The sequence below is a fragment of the Triturus cristatus genome, chromosome 12, assembly GCF_964204655.1.
Source record: "Triturus cristatus chromosome 12, aTriCri1.1, whole genome shotgun sequence".
Lineage (NCBI taxonomy): Eukaryota > Metazoa > Chordata > Amphibia > Caudata > Salamandridae > Triturus > Triturus cristatus.
In genome coordinates, this window is record NC_140595.1 from 367832530 (window position 1) to 367853174 (window position 20645).

At 44.8% G+C, this 20645-nt stretch overlaps 1 protein-coding gene across 1 annotated transcript in view; it reads left to right on the forward strand.

The window, feature by feature from the left end:
- The first annotated feature begins 5506 nt into the window (after positions 1-5506).
- CDH8 (cadherin 8) overlaps positions 5507-20645 on the forward strand; it is an 815205-nt gene continuing 800066 nt past the window's right edge. The window contains exon 1 of the mRNA XM_085636856.1: positions 5507-5832. The gene's annotated coding sequence lies outside the window, so the exon portion shown is untranslated. The remainder of the gene's footprint in view (positions 5833-20645) is intronic.

Below are 20645 nucleotides of genomic sequence, written 5' to 3' on the forward strand. Positions count from 1 at the left end.
GAATCCTCAGTAAAAAAACACAGACACGCGTGTAAGATCACTAAATCAGAAAAAGCGTCTATTCACTAATTGAAAACAATTGGGTTCAATACAAATGTTATCCACATATACATTGACAATGCATTATCCTAATATAAATACATTGTTTAATGATTCCATCTGTCAATGTATAAGTAACCCACTCACAAGCAAAGCAATGTAAATGGCCATTTTTTTTCAAGACATAATCCCACATTTATCAAGAGAATTGCACCAGAGTGATGGGCTTGTCGTCGACGTTTCGGTCTCAATTGGTATCAATCCATTTGTCCATCCTCAGGACCAGTAAGATTTTATGTGGCAATATATGGATGACCCCATCAGAACGTATTAAAAACTTTAAAAAACAGTAATATTAAATATTACAAAGAGATATATGCCTGCCTGAGATATAAATCAAATGCTGTGGTAATAGAGGATACAAATTAGTTTTTGAGGCCACTGATTGGGCATTTTAATCATGTCATGTGTTTCAAATTTCTGCTCCTTTGAATGACTCCCTTGTTCAGTAGATTTTGGTACTATATGCATCTTATGCCACAACTTTACTGACCTGACACATGACTGGTATTTAGGGGTGGGCGGAATTTGCGAAATCCACTTTCGCAAATTATCCCGAAAATGTTTAAAATTATCGCAAACAAGCGGAAGTATCGCGAAGATGCGGAATTTTTTTTCCCGCATGTTCGCGATATTTTCTGCATGGTTGCAGGTCGCCAACTTACCCATGTGGTTGCTCGCGGGCGCTGCCATCTTGTTTTGAGTTGTCTTGCAGTGCATGATCGCGAGAAGAAAGACGTGATCGCGCGACGCATGACGTCACTGCGGGCGCGAACTGTCGCGAGACAGTGCAAATGGCTAAAAACAATCCAACATCTCATGGAGAACGCGATCGGATCAAGAGAACTTGTCAGCGAATGCAGGGATTCAGGTAAGGCGATCGCGGGTGCGCGAGAATGTATTATTTTACAGCGCGAGCAAGAAACAAATTATCGCCAAGCTGCGGAAAGCGGTGTCAAATTATCGCAATTTCCGCGAACTGAATGAAATTTTTGCCCAGGCCTACTGGTATTGTGGTGCTCTCCTGGTCTTCTGTTGGCCCTGGTGTAGACCCAATGAAATGGCATCTTACTTGGCATTTGATTTGCACTGCTCTAGCTTTAAAGGCTTATGAAGAGAACTCTGTCTTCCCCTAGGTGATTTAGCTGCCATGCAACTGATTCTTTTTTTATCACACCAACCAATCTTGCAGTTGGCTTAACCCAAGCTCCACTAACATAGCATGTGATTGACTCTGCCACAGCCCAATTAGCTAATCATGGAATTTGCTCTGCTCACGCCAACTGAACCTCTCTGATATTGGCATTGCACCAGACCAACTAGTCTGTCATGTGAGTTCCTCTGCATTCGCCTTGCTAATCTGCCACGTGAGAAGATCTGCTTATTTAATTGACTCGAAGTATCCCAACCACCTGATATGACATGTAACATGCTTTAGATCAGACCCACTGCCCTACCAGCACCTGGCCAGGATCCAGATGCACTAATCTGACGTAAGACTGACTCTTTCCCAACCTTGCTGGTGATTGCCCACAATGACATGCCATGCGGCTGGTCCCACCAGCCAACAGGCTCTGTCTCTGCACCTCTGACCTGACATTTGACTAACTCTATCCTAGCCCTATTGCCCTTTATGAGAATGACTCTGCCAAAATCCCAATGCCAGTACATGAAACTGTCTCTGACCCAGCCCAACATACTAGACATCTGAATGGCCTTTTCAGTCCTAGTGATGGGGCATTTGACTGTCTCCAACATAGACCTGGAAGTCTTGCATATGACAGATTCTGCTGCAGCCATCCTGTTATGGCACATGACAGGCTAAGCCCCAGCTCCACTGACCATCATGCAACTGACTTACCAGGTGGGAGGCTCTGCTCAGCTGCACTGACTTGGCATAGAACTGGCTTTCTGCAGCCCACTGGCATGCTCTGTGATTGGGTCTTGGCCAGCTTTTCCGGCTTACCATGGTACTAACTCTGCCTTGGCGCCACTGACGTGGCCTAGCACATGTCCTTCTCCAGTAGTATTGCCATCCTGGAGGAAACTCACCTCTCCTCTGCTGGTGTCAAATGTCAGTGATGCTACCTAAGCCTTGATGGCAGTACATGAGACTTTCTCCCACTCAGGCAAACTGGCCTGGAATGTTTCTTGCTCCTCTCGTGCTCTACCGACTTGGCATGAGATTTGCACTACCCAAATCATACCAGTCTTCCATGCATTTTACTCACAGCGCCAGCCCTATTGATCTGCCTTGCAATAAGTATCTAATGGCTTCCCATATGATTACCTCTGAGCCTGCCTCTGGTCTGCTGATCTGCGATGATTGATGGCTACCCGTCACTGGCATGCTGCTCTGTGCCTATCCCAACCCTAGTAATATAGTGATGTATCATGTGACAAGTTCTGCTCTATTTGCATGGATCTGCTTGGTGACTGTCCCTACTCCATACCCCATTACCTGGCATTTTATTGTTTATACCTGCGCCAGTGACGTGGCACGTGCTATTCTGAGGCAAGAACCAATTACCTTTTCCGTGAATGGTTCTTCCCCAGACTCCCAGGCCTGTCATGCAATACCCTCTACCCCAGGCCCACTGACCTGGTATGGGACTCGCCACAGAGAGTGAGGTGGTTGTGACAGCAGAAACATTGTGATTAGTGAGTAATAATATAGGTTGAATACATACAAAAATTGCAGTTGTTACATTTAATGAAGGAAAAATAAGCTTTGACTCTTGTTGCACTTGCACAGGACTCAAGCCAAGTGGGTAAGTCCTTAACCCCTTCGCCGCGGCACGAATTCCGCTGCGGCGCTGGGGGGGTTCGGGGTCAGCGCGGCGCCGCCATGCTCGTGACGGAACCACTCCGTCATGAGCCACGGGCGCGCTGTGCTCATGACGGAGTGGTTCCGTCACGACTCCGCCCATTTGCATTGTTCGCCCGCACAGGCGGGGAATCAGTGCCGCGTGGGCGGAGCGGCCGCCAACGGCCGCAGTATGACGGAACCACTCAGTCATGAGCACACGGCGCCCTTGGCTCATGACGGAGTGGTTCCGTCATGAGCAGGCAAGGGGTTAAAGTCGGGGTTTTATTTATGTCCATCTTCAACCACGCCTTACTGTCTGTCAACTAGTGTACCTCAGCCAGGCATGTAGTGACTGTCTCAAGACCAAGTCTGCCCAGTCTTACTGCCTTGCTGCCTGCCTAGTGACTAACTCGTCCCCGCCTGGTGGTCTGTGATATCATTAACTCGGCCCCAGTCCCACTGGCTTTAGATATTTTCTTTCCTGCCCAGCACAATGGACCTGGCTTGCAGCTTCCTCTGCTCCTGCTCCCCTGACTTGATTTGTGACTGGTACTGCCCCGTCCATGTTGTTCTAACACGCATGAGACTCACTGCAGCAACCCTATTAATCGGTGACGTAACTGTTTCTACTCCCGTTGAATTGGAATGATATCGGCTCTGCCCCGGCACCCCAGATCTGAGCTGTGAATGCATTTTCCCTGTTCCCATTAGCTTGACATACAAGTGGGTGTCGCTAGTGACCTGGTGGGACATGCTCTGACTCTGCCCTACCTGCATATCAAAGGACAAACTCCACCTCAATTCCAATCGCCTAGCATATAAACGGATTTTCCTAAATCCACCTTATATACACAGAGCACACAGCTTCCTTGGGGTCTAGTAGTACTGACCTTTTATGTTACTGAAATTATCTCAGTAGATGGCTGCAATGTGATTGGCTCTGATCCAGCTACACTAACAAGACATGTGACTAGCTCTACCCAGCCATAATGAAATGCCATGCATGTGCCTCTGTCCCAACTCTACTGCCCTACTATAAGACAGGCTCTGCCACAGACCTATTGAGCAGCCGCGGTATTGCTCTGTCCCACCCCCAGCAACTGCGCAGGTGACTGCCCTGATCGTCAGTCCGATTTGCTGACCTGTCATGTGATTAATTGTTGCCCAGCACGACCTGCTTGCCATAAGACTGACTCTAAACCAGGCTTAGTGACACACAATGGGGCTTAGTGACAAGCCCCTTGTGTCACATTCCCCCATATTAAACGTTACGCACCAGTGATGCAAGGGGTTTGTAAATAAGCCCCCATATGTGTAATCTCCAGGCCCGTCGACCGTCTAGGAGACTGGCTCTGCTGCAGCCCCACTGACCTGTCATGCATGGTCCAATTGGTAAGGTGAGCACTCGGGAAAATGGCCAAGGGGCCGGTATCGAAGTTTCAGCTGTGGGCTGCTTTTTTGGGAGCCTGGTGGGTCTATTTGGGCTGTGTCTGGTGTGTACAGATGTCGCCAGCAGCATAGTGGGGCCTTGAGTGGCCTTTCTGGAGGCAGATGGGCGTCCATTACCTCCCTTTTCTCAACGGCAGAGGTGTCACTCCCTTTTTTTTTCTGGGCCGGACAATTAATGTGTGCATACTGAGCGGGGGCAGGGGCCCTAAGCAGAAGTGGCCTCACTTGTTTTCAGGTGTTTATAAAACTTCGCCAAAGCAGTGTTTTGAGGAATAGAAATATGCAATGTGGGCCACTTTTTTTAGCGTGCCCGGGCCGATTTCTTATCCTAATCCAACCCTGCTGCCATGTGATTGATTCCATCCCAGTCTTAATGTCAGTCCAGGAGACTGGCTCCGCACCAGCCCCACTGACATATCATGAGACTGGCTATTGTCCTGCCCCACTGATTTGACATATAGGGCTCTATGCTATGGCCAAGCCCGGCTCACCAGTCCTGTGACTAACCGTACCAACCCCTCTGGCCTGCCAGGTTATGCGCTCTGACCCAATGCCACGTACCTGGTATGTGACGAGCCAAAGAGAGCTAGGACGTTGCAAAAGAGAAACACGTTTGGTTAGAAGTTATTAAGACGAAACAATTATGTTTAAAGACATATGCAATAAAATAAAAAAAGACATGGCGGACTATTGTGTTTTTTTGGGGGGAGGGGGGTAATTCAGTGGTGGAACTGCATCTAAAATGTGTGGTCACCCACTGCTTAATCCCTAGCATTATGTTGGATTTTTTTGGAACGAGAGGAATGAGCTCTCCCCGCCATGGAGATAAAACCATAATTAAGGGTTTTCATCGAGGCCATTATGACATCTCAATATCAGCTAAAGCCTTTGAAACCGTTAGGTATATTTTTATTATTTCCATGCAAGAAACATTAAATCAATTGCAATTCCCCAAAATATTAATCATTGCCATTTCCATCAAGCTCCCCTGGTTCTGTTCCAGGTTTCACCTACACCCCTGTGTGCTTACTTGATGAAAAAAAAACTGCTTATGAATTTCAAAGCTACAGACCTGCCTCTGCGATCAGCCCAATAAGAGCTGTCAGGGGAGGCTCCGAGCTCACTTTTACACATCACTTCACAGTTACAGTTAGCAGGCAGGCACGCCGGAGTCGCTCGCGCACTGAATGAGTGGATTTCTGTGGAATATCGCCCTGTGCCGGAGAGGCGCGCTTGATTCCTCGCGCGCAGGAAGGGGAGATGTTTTCCTAGCAGCACTTTGGTCTCGCGGCGGACGGAGCTGCGGCGCGCGCGGGCTCGTGGCACCTGCTCCGTCCGAGTGGGAAGGCATGCACTCAGCGCAACCTCAAGGGCTTGGCAATGTGCGCATCTGCGTGAAGTGCGCCTTTTGAAACCGTTTGGTACCCGCTGCTTCCAGAGGCGCTGCCGACCTTGCAGGGGCGATCACTGGCGGAGTAAGTACCCTTTGCAAAGGATTTGCTCTGCATATTGTCTGCGCCGATGTGGTTGATCCCTGGATTTCTTTGGACGGGGACCGGGAGGGGTGGGTGATTGATGGCTATATTGACAATTGATTATTTCAAGGAACTGCTGGCTTTGGTGCGTCGCTGGTGCAGCTGTTATGGTGGGGGAATGTGAGTTGTGCGCCTAGGTGTGGGTGCGCTGCACCGGGTAACGCATGCCCCCCGAGTTATTGTATTTAGAACAATAAGTCTGCCGGCGACATCATTGTGGTGAAGAGATGCACAGAGGCGCTCATGCACCGAAACACATTGCAGTTCTCATGCTGAGAACACAAATCCCCCACAAGCCGGCTATGTAAATGACTGGAGGGAGTAAGAGGTCCGCTGGAAGGAAGGCAGCGGTCTCCCGGCGAAAACAAAAAACCTGTATGATTTATTCCTGCTGCCTGACAGGGTACTCGGGGAAGAAAGTAAAGTGCGCGGGGGGCTCGGGCTGCGGAGGAGCCCAGAGCTGTGATTGCAGTAAAGCAGCGGATAAAAGCCCCTAAGTCCCCGGCTTGGCGCAGAGCGAGCTTTTTCCACAGAAGTTGCTTCTCTAATTGACTGAATAGGAAACGCGCCCATGTGCAACTTGCAGCGGGAGAGATGCCGTTATCTCACGGCTGTTAGCCGCCTGATTTCCACGCCGAGCCCGGGCGGCGTTGCACCCACGGAGCCGTCGTTCATGAGCATCCCGGGGGGAAGCGGAGAGGATGGCCACCTGCCGGGCTCTTGTGCTCAGACCACGGGTCTGGGGGTGAGGGGGGGGGGGGGGGGCGACTGCACATATGGGCGAGCAGGGCTGTCAGCCGGGATCCCCGCCGGACGGTGCCACGTCCACAGCCCCACAGTGTGCGCTGTATGATCGAACACGGGGGTCAGCCTGATCTCACAGGCGCGAGCGTCAGTGTGCTATGTCATTTAGGAGAGATGCTGATGCGAAACGAGAGCTCGCTCCATGGCAAATACCAGGAGAAACACGTCTCCGCCGATGAACAATCTCTCTCTGTTGTGTGACAATTGCGTGATGCTGTGTGTGTGTGTAGACTCAAACGTCCCATTTTGTGAACGGTCCATGGGGCTGAAACAGTGCCCTGTGGGCTGCGTTTTGTGATGGCATTTACATTTACAGCCTGTGGAATGTTGGCATGGCAGGAAGACGTGTTACTCGGTGGCAGGTACACAGCACACACGAACTGCTAAGACACTTTGTCATGGTGTGACATTCACCCAAGCTGCCTCTGATGCACATCTGACCCTGCACGTCCATCAAACCTCCTCTTAGCACCAGGGGCAGATGGTTTCGGTGCAATGAAAGGCACAACTTACAAGCAATGAAATGCACAGCGTACAACCGCATGCTTTCGAATGACGTCTCAAACACACAGGGAGAACAGCTGCACAATGCTATTCAAATTACCTATACCCTAATTCTAAGTCATTAAGACATATTTAAATCTCAGGACATCTTCTCGTGTGATGACTGTCGTGAACCTGTGTGGAAGGTTTACTTTGGCACAAATTGATATGTATATGTGACATTCCTCATCTTATCATAAAATAATATTTAAAAAACATCAGAAGACTCAACTTGCTGCGTTGAATAGCTACACCATCTCCGTTCTATCTACAATTTAGGTCAAATATGCATTGGGATTCTTAACTTGCAGGTCCAACTAGATTAGTGCCTATTCTTCAGGCACGTCCTACCTTGCTGGAATCCCGAGTGACAGCGACAAGGTATGTCAGGGCATCGTCATGATAAAAGAGGCAGACAAAGTCACCTTATTTGCGGCAGTGTAGCCGGATGAACTGTAAAGGCGTTGAGATGCCTGCACGCTGAGCAATTTTCCTATTGAAAAATTCACAGCAACACTTCTTTCCCACAAAGGGCAATTTCTGTTAAAAATGCAACATTTTATCAAACTATGGAGAGGGGTTTCAGACTCTGGAGCAATTGCTAATAATTGAGGCTGGCTAAATTGGTCATTATTAGGGAGTCTAAACACAAATCATGCTAGGAAAATTGAATAGTATGTTCAACGTTGTGTTCTGGTCCCGGTGAGAATTTCTGCTGACATTTGGAATCTGACAGGTTTCTTTCGAAGGAACAGGATTCAGTCTAGAATGGATTAAAATACATGTTCAAGCTGAGGACTTAAAGGGCAGTACATTTGTGCAAACAGTTCAGGGGTCAAAGTGTTTTGTTAATAGAAAGGTGGTGTCTTATTATTGTGTGAGTGTCCCATAATAGAGCCACCAGGTACATAAGGGTAAATTATGTATCACCTCAATGACAGTAGCACAAGGGGACAGGGCGGTGTTTGTGCCGTGGAAGATGAATTGACAAAAGGTTTTTTTTTTTTAGTTGGCATCACACAGCTCCATCAATCACCCACCCACCTCACTCTAAAAGTGTAATGATATTCACAAGACATGTTCTGGACCAAGCAGAAAATGCACTGCTATTTCAATATTCAATTAATCAGCTTGCATTGTAAATATAATGACCAAAAAGATCAGCAGATTAATTTAAATTTGGAAAAAATCTCTTATATCTGTAGATTGTCTTTGCAAGCAGCCTGCGGTGGCCAAATCCAGGACCTTAACGGTAGCAAATGAAGCACAACCAGAGCTATTTTACTACGAAAGGCGAATTTGCCTGTCCCAATGTTGAGTTTAAAATCTGCTGGGACACGTCATACAGTAACCACATTTAAGAGATTCTGAAACAAAAAAATTACTTTCAAAGACAGAGCATGTGGCCACAGAGCCTATTCTATTACAATGTAATTTTGTGTTATTACAATGTAATATCTTGTCACCTCTAAAATCTTTGCTAAAGTAAAACATTTTTCTAGCTAGGAAACAATTCTTATCTATTTTGCAAGCAAAGAACCTACACCTTTATAAAGCATTACTTAAATTTGGTGCTGTGTACTTTGTGCGATCGCCGTGATCTCTCTGTTGCCATCTGAGAAATATTCAGCAGGTATTGTTTAGACTCGGGAGTATATTTTAGAAATGTATGACAGGTTAGAAGGATCCGGAGAGGAGAGAGTTTGAGTTGATAGATGGTAACATGTGATTCACATACACATCATGTATCAATCAAACTTGATGAATAGCAAAATAACATTGAAGGTGCCCGCATTATGCACCTTAAGCAACAGAGAGATGTTAATTAAGCCTCTTGGTGGCCTGAAAAGTGAATCGGCAAGAAATCTATTTAGTTCGAAATACTGTCGTTTTGGTTGAGGGTAATTTCTTGTGATTGAATTGTAGGTCCTTGGTGTATTATGCAGAGTGCACTGAAAGATGTGTGTTGAATAGACGCTTCTGTGTCGGCATTTCCACCTCGCCTGATGCAGCGGTTGGCTGGTGATTAAAGAGTTAATGTGGAGATTTTCCAATCCAGATGAGCATGTGTCTTAGCACCAAGTGCACAACGTTTGCTTTGTCATGTATTGAACCCATAAGTAAAACAATTGAAATGCTGCCCCCGCCTCCCCTCTAAACATTCCTAGACACTGTATGTATTAAAGTAACTTTTATCTGATAGATCTGTTGAATGCATTCAAGCAAAAGGCAAGAACATAAGAACCTGCTGTCATATAGTGCTATGCAGGGCTCGAGTCGGGGTACCACGCGGGTGGACGGCGTCCCCCCACTTATTTTACCATTTTTTAACGGGTGGATGCCGTCCCCCCTGCCCAAAAGCTGGACTTCACTCTTTGGCCTCTCTGGAGCGAGATCAGAGCTTATTCAGAACGTCTGTCTACCTGCATTCACTGCGGGGGGATTAAACGCAGCCTCCGCGAGGTAGGGTGCAGACCACCTTTCATCTAAAGGCATATAAATACCCATGAGATTCCTGTTGTGACGTCACTTCCGGTGACAGCGTCCCCCCCACTTCTCGTCACTTCCGGTGACAGCGTCCCCCCACTTCTTTTTTTAGGACTTGTGCCCTGGTGCTATGGTCTTCAGTTTCTAAGTGCTGTAAATAGCAGCTGTCATTGGTATCCAATTTACTGGTGCTCTGTTTACTCGCTTGAAAGGACAGAATCCTGAGTTGACCGTGCCATGGGTTGAACTCGTTTCATGCAGTTCAGACAAGCGTCAGCAGTGGGTGCTCAAGTCGCTGAGCCACCTTGATGGCTGATACTGGAGAGACCGTAGCTGCCCCGTCAAAAGTCTAATGAGTAGTCATATGGGCATCACCAAGGCTGGACAGGCCTGCTCTTCCTCTGGACAATTCCCCTGTTGGGCTGGAGCCCTTTGTAGGCTGGTTTTAAAACTCCATGTCCTGGTGCCTCTGTTACTTTCCCTACCTCGCTGAGGTTAAATGCAGCAGGCGCAGTGAGGCTTCAAGAGAGAGAGAGAGACAGAGAAGGAGGGAAGCTGAAGTTAGAGAGACAGAGAGGGCAGGAAAAGAGAGGGAGATGAGAGAGAATAAAGGGAAAGAAAGAGATTGAGTGAGTAGACGAAGAGTCCGGACTGGTTTGATCATTTTTGCCCGGGTTACTTGCGGTTTCCCAGTCCAACCCTGGGCTTTATGTATTTCTAAAAGACTTGACTAGTACAGCCAACACAAACCTGCAACTTCCAGAAGCCTCCTTTCAAGATAATGACACAATCGGTGCTAGTTTTAGCTATCCCAAAGGAGAAGATACATTTCAAGGAATTGCTATTTCAAAGAGATTGAAAATCTGCCCAAAGTTCTAGGTTTCAATCCTTTCCAGTCATGTAGGGGCTGGAATCCAACTTTCAATTCGACTTTGTTCATAGTAGTCAAATTTGGAACAGGAAAGAGGGCCAGGTGATGCACCTTTAATTAATTTTTCACATACCAAAATTTTTCAATACCTACCTTCTTATCTTCAGAGTAGATTTGACTTTAGTAACCACCATTTTCTTTTTACCTCCTGCTTATAAATTCTCCTCCCTCCTTGCTCACTGGCAGGTTTTGCATATTGCGTGTAAAAGGAGTTCCCTGTGTATTAGGTACTCTGTATGCATTGGTGAAAAGCAATGAAGGAGTATATATGTTTCTTACAACCGCTCATTAGGCAGAATTTAAAGCACAGAGTTTGCTTTTTACACATAATAGGTAAATGTTCTTGAAAATTTGAGTTAGCATCAATGTCATACTTACTTCCTCGTGCTTTGAGCGTGTAAATTGGGATAGGAAGCCCTATTTAAATACATTTTTTTTAAAGTACTATTATTATTACTATTTCTAATACTGTTGCTATTAACATGTGCATGTCAGTTGAGGGGATCGTGTTTTCCAAGATCATACATCTTTTATTGAACAATTTTTGTAGAAGCACACATAAGCAGCTCTCCAATTTGTTACGCTGCTTCGCTGGCACGTAAAGTTTTTTAGTGACACGCTACCATTCTTCGACATGTTATGAAGTATGATGTGAGCAGTAAGAGAGGCTGTAGTGTGTCTACTGGTAGCAGTAAGTAATTGATAGATCACGCCCATTCTAATAATATATCCCTGCCCATCACCCACAAAGACATGCACAACACAGAGGCACAATACAGCCAAGGCAGGCTATCTCTCCCCTGTTCTTATTAACTGGATATGAATGCGGAAGCACAAGTGGAAGCCCCTAAGAGCATTTTCTTGCTCTACAAATACCCACAGCATCACACTTATCTGTTACCATTGGCGGTCATGCTTCATTACGAAGATTCCCATTGTATGTATTAGCGGAGTTTTCGATAAAGCACAATTTCTATCGAATTTGGTGAACCAGCCACGCATTTGAAGATTATCGTGAAACTTCTGACTACACCATGTTCTGTGTGCTTATTGTCTTACTTCCAAGTGATTCGTATCTCCGGCTCAAGCGTTTCCTCCAATGAGCGCTCTATAACCAGCTGCGAATAAGACCTTGAGGGTATGGCTCCCACAGAGCGCAGCATTCTGTGCAATGTTCGGAAATGTATGATTCGCAGCAAAATCTCAGTAATGAAAATTGATACATTTGGATCAGTAGAAAGTCCACGCTTGGAGTCGTGGGAACTCTGGGGTGTCAAACAGGCTCCCGGATTTTTGTAGCCGCAAACTGCTTTGCGTCTTTATGTGCCGTTGAGTTGGTCACTTGTTTCTTATTTGTGAATCGTTAGGGAACTAACCTCTTCAAAGAACTCTAACCCTCTTAGAACTATCTCTTGGTTAGTCCAACACCACAGCTAATTCATGTTTTTTCGTTGTTAAATGGAAATGAATGTGAGATCCACAGTAGAATTCAATGCTTGTATTTCATGAAAAAAAAGCTTCCATTCTGGGACTGCATCTATAGCCTATTCCTGACACAACTTCAAATATTCACGTGGACTGTTTTTAAAGCTACTTTCTACTAGAGCAAAGTATATCATATTTTCTACGTGTTTGCCCAGTTTCTGGTTGTATCTCAATGCTGCCCGTGGTTGAAATGTGAGTTAGTAACACGCGGGGCGCCCTGTTTTGAGAGCAGGCGCCTGCGAGAGTCTGTTTCATGTACCGCGTCGCCAAGATGAGAAAATGAGTTCGGCCCGAAAACTACCAAAAGGTCAAAACAGAAATGAGTTCAGAAGATGGCATTTAGTTTCCAGCGTCACACGCTGCATTTTGCTCATGAGAGCCACATCTTAAAAGAAGTCACCTCTCAAATGACTGCTGTTCTGTATGGCTAGCAGTGAAGCTCCAGGGCGAGAGCACAGCCATGTGTCATCTGAGACCCCTTATCATGTCTTGAAGTGTGAATCGCAGCCAATCCACTCTCGCACCGTGACCTTGGGCAAATCGCTTGTCCTCCACCAGGGAATATCCCTCCTTTACTGTTTTTTTTCTCCCTACTCTTCGACTGCAGCATGCCTAATGCAAAAGTAATTGCTGCTCTGTTGTAAACCAGATGTGGCTGTACATTTGCATATTCATTAGCTGGACGTACAGCAAATTCGGTGCAATGCAAATTAAAAATAAAAATTGCATCTACATGACAATGCGTTGTATTGGTTTGCGTTTGGCAGGGAACGGAAAGATCGACTTACGTGGGCCACTTCTACCCAGTGAATACAAGGTTTAAAAACGTGGGCAAGTTTCAGAGTTTATTTACTACAAATGTTATATTATTGGACGTTTTCACAAGAGATACTCGGAAAAGGAACTTTTATTGAAAGGGTGCGAATGTGAGGAGCAAATTGCAGTGACAGATCATTTCTACAATTGTTAGAATTGGTCCTGTGAATCTAATCCTACAATGAAATGCCGTTTGCAGGGCTAGGAAAACACAAATGACTCAACTGATCAGGTTTACAAAGCTTTTTTTTTTACGAGAACAGACGTATGCCATACAAAAAAGTACGTGCTGACTGATGTGCATGATCCAGAAAACAAAAACCGCAGGCTTATGCCATAAAAAAAAGTACATGAGCTGATTTATGTGCATGATCCAGAAAAAAGCACAGGCTTATGCCATAATAAAGTGCATGCGCAAACGTGTATGCACGATCCAGAAAAGAAAACACAGGGTTATGCCATAAAAAGTGTGTGTGTGCTAAATTATGTGCATGATCTAGAAAAGAAAACACAGGCGTATGCTATTAAAAAAACGGTGTGTGCTAAATTATATGTGCATGATCCAGATAATAAAACACAGGCTTATGCTATAAAAAAAGTGTGTGTGCTAAATTATGTGCATGATCCAGAAAAGAAAACAGAGACTTATGCCATAAAAAGTGCATGTGATAACTTATGTGCATGATCCAGGAAACAAACCACAGGCTTATGTCATAAAATTGCGTATGTGCTAACTTATATGCAGGATCCAGAAAAGAAAATACAGAAAATGCAAGCTCATGCCCATTAACAAGTGTGTGTGCTGACTTGTGTGCATGATTCAGTAAAAAATACAGATTTATGTAATAAAAAAGTGTGTGTGCTGACTAATGTGCATGATCCAGAAAAGAAAATACAGACTTAAGTCATAAAGAGTGCATGTGCAGACTTACGTGCATGACTCTGAAAAGAAAATATGGGCTTATGCCATTAAAAAGAGTGTGCTCTGAGTTAAGTGCTCTATACAGAAAAGAAAATAGACTTATGCCATAAAAATGTGCATGTGCTGACTATGTGCATGATCCAGAAAAGAAAATACAGGCTTATGCCATAAAAAAAAGTGCATGTGCTCGCTTATGTGCATGATCCTTAAATGAAAGTGCAGGCTTATACCATATAAAGTGCATGTGCTGACTATGTGCATGATCCAGAAAAGAAAATACAGGTGTATGCCATAAAAAGCGTATGTGCAGTCTTATGTACATGATCCACAACAGAAAATGTAGACTTATGCCGTAAAAAACGTCCATGTCTGACGTGAGTTCTTGATCTAGAAAAGAGAACACAAGTGAAATATTTGCATGCCAATGATCCTGATTACAAGTATTGTAGAGCATAAACGCATGCGTTAATCTGGTTATGCATTATTAGGGCACGCGTGCTTTTTCCTCACCCTTTTTAACCGGGTATGGGGGATCCATAAACAATTGTTCTAGTCGCTAATTCTAACCAGAAAAATTGCATGAGGCTTTGGCTGCAGCAGTAGGCAAGCCTCATTCTGTGCTTTTATATTAGCATGCAATGGTAACACCTTCTTGAAAAACTATTCCCTTCTCTGCCCAACTCCGGCCCACACCCTCCCTCATGCCCACCCAACCACAAGCGCACGCGTACGTTTACCATCTGCAAAGAGCAGATGGTGAATGCATGTGGTAAGACTGCATGACTAGGGGATTCCATGTGCTTTCATGACAAGAAATATCAGTCCTGAATGGCAATTTCCTAATCCATGGGTTCTTTCTCCTTAAGTGGATGATTTGCCTTGACAGAACCTGCAAAATCAGTGCGGTTTTACCAAGGACCCACTAAAGTGCAACTCAGGTTCAGGGCTAAGTGTTCATCTTGTACACATTACATGCATATAGTTTGCACCTGTACATTTCAAGAGGTCATGAATAAGAGGGGAAATTCAAGGACGCGTCAACAGTGTGGACATAGAAATACTTTGGGGGATATTCGCAAAGAAGTGGCGGAGAGAGGCGTTAGCCTCCTTGGCTTAACGTCTCTCACCGTCACAGAAACGCCAGTCTGCACCCTATTCACAAGAATGTGGTGCAGGCTGGCGTTACCCAATCTCACGATTTATCACCAAAAGATCCACCCTTGCACCAGAGCGCAAACGTGTCTGTGAGCAGGGAGGTTTGTTAATGAACAGGAAGGTGTCCCTTCCTGTGCATTAACAAACCGAAAATGCCAGTTTGCTTTTTAAATGCGTGCTGCTACATGCAGCACACGTGGGAAAAGCAAAAACGAGGAAAATAAAGGTTTTCTCCTCGTTTAGCCACCTTAAAACCTGATTTTTCTAGGTCTTAAGTTTGACGCTACCTCGTATTATCGCTCTTGATACTAGGCGGAAGCGTCAAACTCAATGGGTGTTTCGGTGGTACGCCCACCGCAACACCCACTGCACGCCCCCTTTCACGCTAAACTAAACCTAAACTCAAGGCAGCGTTAAGCCACTTAACGTGGCTTTAAGCCACGTTAAGTAGGTTAACGCTGCCTTGAGAATAGGGCGCCAGCCCTATCGCCACGGGAACGTCAAAAAAAGTGACTTTCCTGTGGCGATAGGGGCTTGTGAATATGCCCCATAGTGCATTTCCCATACAACAGAGTGTGACGCAGTTCCACTGATGACGTTTTGCCAAGGTAGCAATCCTCCAATCTAAAAATCTATTTTTGTCCCCCCTCCCCCCAAAAAGTGCATCTATGTAAAATGTGTGCTAATTAAAAAGCGTTGCTGGAGGTTTCTGTGTGAGAGTGTGCTCATGACAAATAGTTGTAGCTGCTTCTCATGCTGGTTTTGTTAAATCATTGAGAATTTCATGGGATTGGTGGGAATTTCACTAAGTTAGAAATGACCATTTAAATTAATTTCGTACATACCTAGATTACAACCCCGATGTAATGAATTTCGAGGCATTCACAAATGTGTAGCATTTTATTCCCTATACTCACCGACCTTACATCCCAATGTTCTTGCATAGGTTGTTCAGGAACAGGTTGTAGTGCATCAATCAACCCAATATTATCAATATGTGTGGGGGAAGAAATGAAACGCTGGAGGAAAATGCTTACTTTGACAGAACTCGAGTAAGGTTTCGAAATGTCTTTGCCTTGCATTTACATAATATAGCATCAAGTAGGTTACAAGAATAAACAGATAAGAACATTGGTACAAATCACAATTCTGCCTTTGTACCGTGCATCTACGGTTTGCATATTTTGCAAGTCAAATATTATACTACAGGAAAGAAGAAAGGTTCATCAAGTAACAAAAAAGTATTATGGGGCAGATTTGCGAGCCCCTTGCGCCTCTTTTACGCCGCTGTTGCGTCACTTTTGTGATGCAGCGGCGGCGCAAAACCAGCACCATGCTGCGGTGTATTTACAACATGATGCGTCACGTTGTTAAGCCCTGCGCCAGAAGTAGGCGTTCCTGTGTGGGGGGGGGGGCGTTCCGTCGCAGGAACGCCTCCTATAAGTGGCTGAGTGAAATCTACAAGATTTCACTCAGTCAATTTTGAGCCCATGCTGCGTCAAAACCCTGTGCCTGCTTGAAGCAGGTGTAAGGATTGACGCAGCATTGTAACAATAGGGCACCCCAGAGCCTTGCTGGAGCTGCGTCGCACTTGCGACTCAACTCCAGCAATACGCCGCCTTTACGGCACAGATGCGTCACGCAACTGTCGGTTTTTGCCCCATGGTGCACCTCATTGTAAATACGGTGCATCCATAGTGGCGGAGCCGTGACGCACAATAACTGGCGCATCCCTGCTGATATGCAGGGATGCGCCAGTTATTGTAAATCTGCCCCTATATATGCACAGTTAAAAAAAATCCTTTGCGAAAAATTAATAGTCTCATCGGTGAGAAGTGTGGGTGATCGCCAGTAAAAGCCACGTTGCCCACCCCGGGGCAATCTTAGCCCAGGTGCATACCACTGCTTTTGTGATGAGTTTACAGGAGAGGTGGTGCATTTTCTTTTTCCTTCATCTGGGATAAGCCCCATGAAGAATGACATGCCTGACACCTTTCATGTTTGAAAATAAATTTAGAAGCAGGAAAAATGCCTTTTCCTTGTGTAAGTTTTGTGATAAAGAAAAAATTCAATTCCCCACTGCTACGTTAATTTGGCGAGCTTGGGAGGTGAGGAGCCACTGCCTTAGTGGGGTGGATTCCGTGCTGTTTTATTTGCACTAGTTATTAAGATTTCAGCAAGGTTACATTTCATAATGAGCCATGCCCGCTTATGCTAATCATTCGCATCTGAAGAGCCAGAGCCGGCGGCCGCGTCTTTTCGTACCTGGCACCGACAGCCTGGCATGATCTCCCCTCGTGTGAGAGCTGCCAGAGGAGTCCTAGAATTCCGAACTAAGCTGAAATGTTGGCTCATCCCATTGGCCCCGGATATGGCAGTTTTCCCTTCTCTAAGCACCAGAATACCCCCGGGTGAGTTGCGTGCTCTACAAGTAAACATAACATAAAATATGTCAGACTTGCACTGTGGTGGTGTTGTAGGGACGGACGCGTTGTAATTGACTATTGCATTGCAGGTGATAATGCATATTTGCGAAATTTTAGGTGCAGTTTGCAAAGAAACTGTGCGTACAACAATTTCCAATTTTTTATTGTCATTTAATGCTTTATGGCTGTATGATGTTTTATGGATACATCACTTTATAGAAAATAAACATGAACCTGACATGGGATACTGTTCAGGTTGTAAGTCACTAGCGACAAGTTTGTCTAAGGCATAGATACAAACATTTTCCGAGGGGCCGTAAAGTATAGTCTGTGGCAGAGGCACAACTAGAGCCAAATTTTGGGGGAGAGGCGCTACTAAAAATCTCATGGGGGGGGGGGTGCTGATTCTACCAGCAATATGCAGAGTGAAGATGCAGGGAGTCTAAGAAGTGGTGAAAACACAGCAAAGCCTCGTGAGCAAGTAAATGGTCTTTGTGAAGTACTCGGGTGCGGCTGTGTGTGTGTGTGCCCGGGAAGCTGTCTCAGTCGGGCTGACACACAGGGGGGGAGAGGGACTGAAGCCCTTTGAGCCCAATGGGCGTTGCGCCTGGTGTGTGGTGATCCCGAGGGCCACATTGATGCTAGCAGGATGGGAGTGGAACTCTGTGTGTAGTTAAATGTTGGAGGATACTTTATTACATTCTTTTCCTTTACTTCAGTAAGCTTGTAAATAAAAGCTTATTCGTTTATTTAATATCGTTCTGAATGTTTGTGCTTTCTGAAGTAAACAGCGGCCCAGTGCTGCTGTTAACCTGGGGCCTGCATGTGAAGGTCAGGGCAGGGCTGCACTTTGAGTATCACTGGTCTAAGGTGTGCATTTTACAAGGCTACTTACTCACTCTGTGCCTTCATTCTGAACTGTTTATGGGTAAAAGATATGGAGACAATCATTTGCACATCTCAGTCCTGCATCTGCCTTGCATGTAGGGTGGTCAAGTGCATCCTAACGTTTTTAGCCACTATGCGGCCTGGTTCTCATTAGGATGCTCAGATAGTTGGTGTTCTCCGCCTGAGATATATTTCCTATTTCGAACACTGGGAGACTTTTAGACACTGGGCCTTATTCACAAAGGTAAACTTACACCTTTGTGTAAATATACAATTTTTTGGGTATTCACAAACTGTGAGTTTAATTTTATGAATAGTAATTGTACGACTGCTGAGACTCTGCACTTGTGGCGGAGATGCCACACATGAAAAGATCGACCTGCCCTATATTTTTATGTGTGGATTTCTCCGTCCCAACTACAATTACTATTAGTAAAATTAAACACACAGTTTGTGAATATCAAAAAAAGAGTAAACTTACACAACATTGGGGCATTGGGGAATTCCAATTGAAGCCCATGTTAGATGTGAAGAACATCTAACATGGGCTTCAATTGGAATTCCATAGAGCATATTTTCAAGCCCATTATCGCTGTTTTAGCGGCAGTTTTCTGCCGCTAAAACAGCGATAATTTTATCGCCTGGCTTGATAATATGCCCCATTGTAAGTTTACCTCAGTGAATCAGACCCACTGTATGGGACTTTTGTACAATATATTGAGATTAAATTTACATTATAGCTGATTAACTGGGATATTTATTTGCAAAATTGCACTCTGAGATGTAATTCAGGTCCCTTTGTGGAGTGGGAAAATATGTACAATTCAACAAACACACAAAACATATGTTTATTCATGTATGCTTCCTACCTCATAGTCAGTGTATCCCTACAACAAAGGCATTGTATTCGTTGCTGTTGTGGGTATGTTATATGAATCATGGCCTTCTAAAACACTGATAGTGTCTCTGTTCAAGGGGCACAGAATGAGAAATATCTTTTCAGCAGCAATTTCTTAAGGCTAATCGACACTAAAAGGGAAGACATTACTGATTACTGTAATGATTAATTAAAATATTTCTTGATTTTCATGAATTAAATTATGTTTTTTAAACAGGGGCGTAGCTTGGTCTGTAAGATCACTGGGACGTAAGCATCAGATTTCCCAGCAATCACCTCGGCATATCTTGGTAAAATATATTATGAGAAGCAGCATACGAGGGGGGGGGGTTTAAGAGGCAGTGGAAAGAGAGAGGGGTGCGGATTGTTAGCGGTACTTAAAACACAATCGTTTTCAAACTAACCAAGTTTTAAGGCAGAGACCAGAGAGAGTGTGTGTGTGTATGTGTGTGTTTTTGTTGTGTGTGCATCTAAAAATCCAGTGTGAAATCCGACAGACAACCCACCATACCCGACTGAAAGTACCCGAATCAAACTATTCACTATAGAATAATTTTTTAGGGGGGTAATACCCCAAACGCCGCCCTGAAGCTAGCTTCCTCTTGTAAAAACGGAGTAAATGCTTGGTACGTTAACAGAGCCAATCTAAATAGATTAGGACAAACCCAAATATGAAATCCGTTAATGAATTTAAAAAATAGACTTTTTAGGAAGGCTTGAAAGAGGCTTCCAGGCAGCGTCACTAAAAATGTCAACCATACCACGTTCCTTAGGAACATCCATATGTTGTTCCCGAGAGTGTGACAAGGCTTCAGAACAAGTTTCACATATTTAAATGTATGCAGAAAAAGTAGCTCAGAGCTGATTTCCTTCAGTACTGGTAAGATCTCAAAGAAAATCAAGCATTTGCAATGCAATAAGTCTCGCATTTGCGAGAATTTAAGCTATTGGCACTGTAAATGACAATGCTATTAATTTATCTGTTTTTCTAACTAACACATAAATAACAGACATTGTCATTTACAATGCCAATAGCTCAAACTTGTAAATGAGAGACCTTTTTAAAGAAGCGGTCGCCATTGTATCAGGCTACTCGTAAAGTAAAAGCACGCATGACGCGATGAATGTTGCAGGAGAGCATGTTGTGCCTGCAGTAGGAGAAACTCAATAATGAAAATGGTGCTTACAGTCTAAAAAAGACGTACCGTGTAACAACTGAAGTAAATGGGCCAGTCCTCATGGGAGGTTACAAATGAAGGCAAGGCGGTACTAAGGAGGGACAAACAAGCCTATTTACGAATCAGAAGCCAGCATTTATGAAGGGCTTCAGAACAAGTTTCACGAATTTAAATGTATGCAGAAAAAGTAGCTCAGAGCTGATTTCCTTCAGGTCTGGTA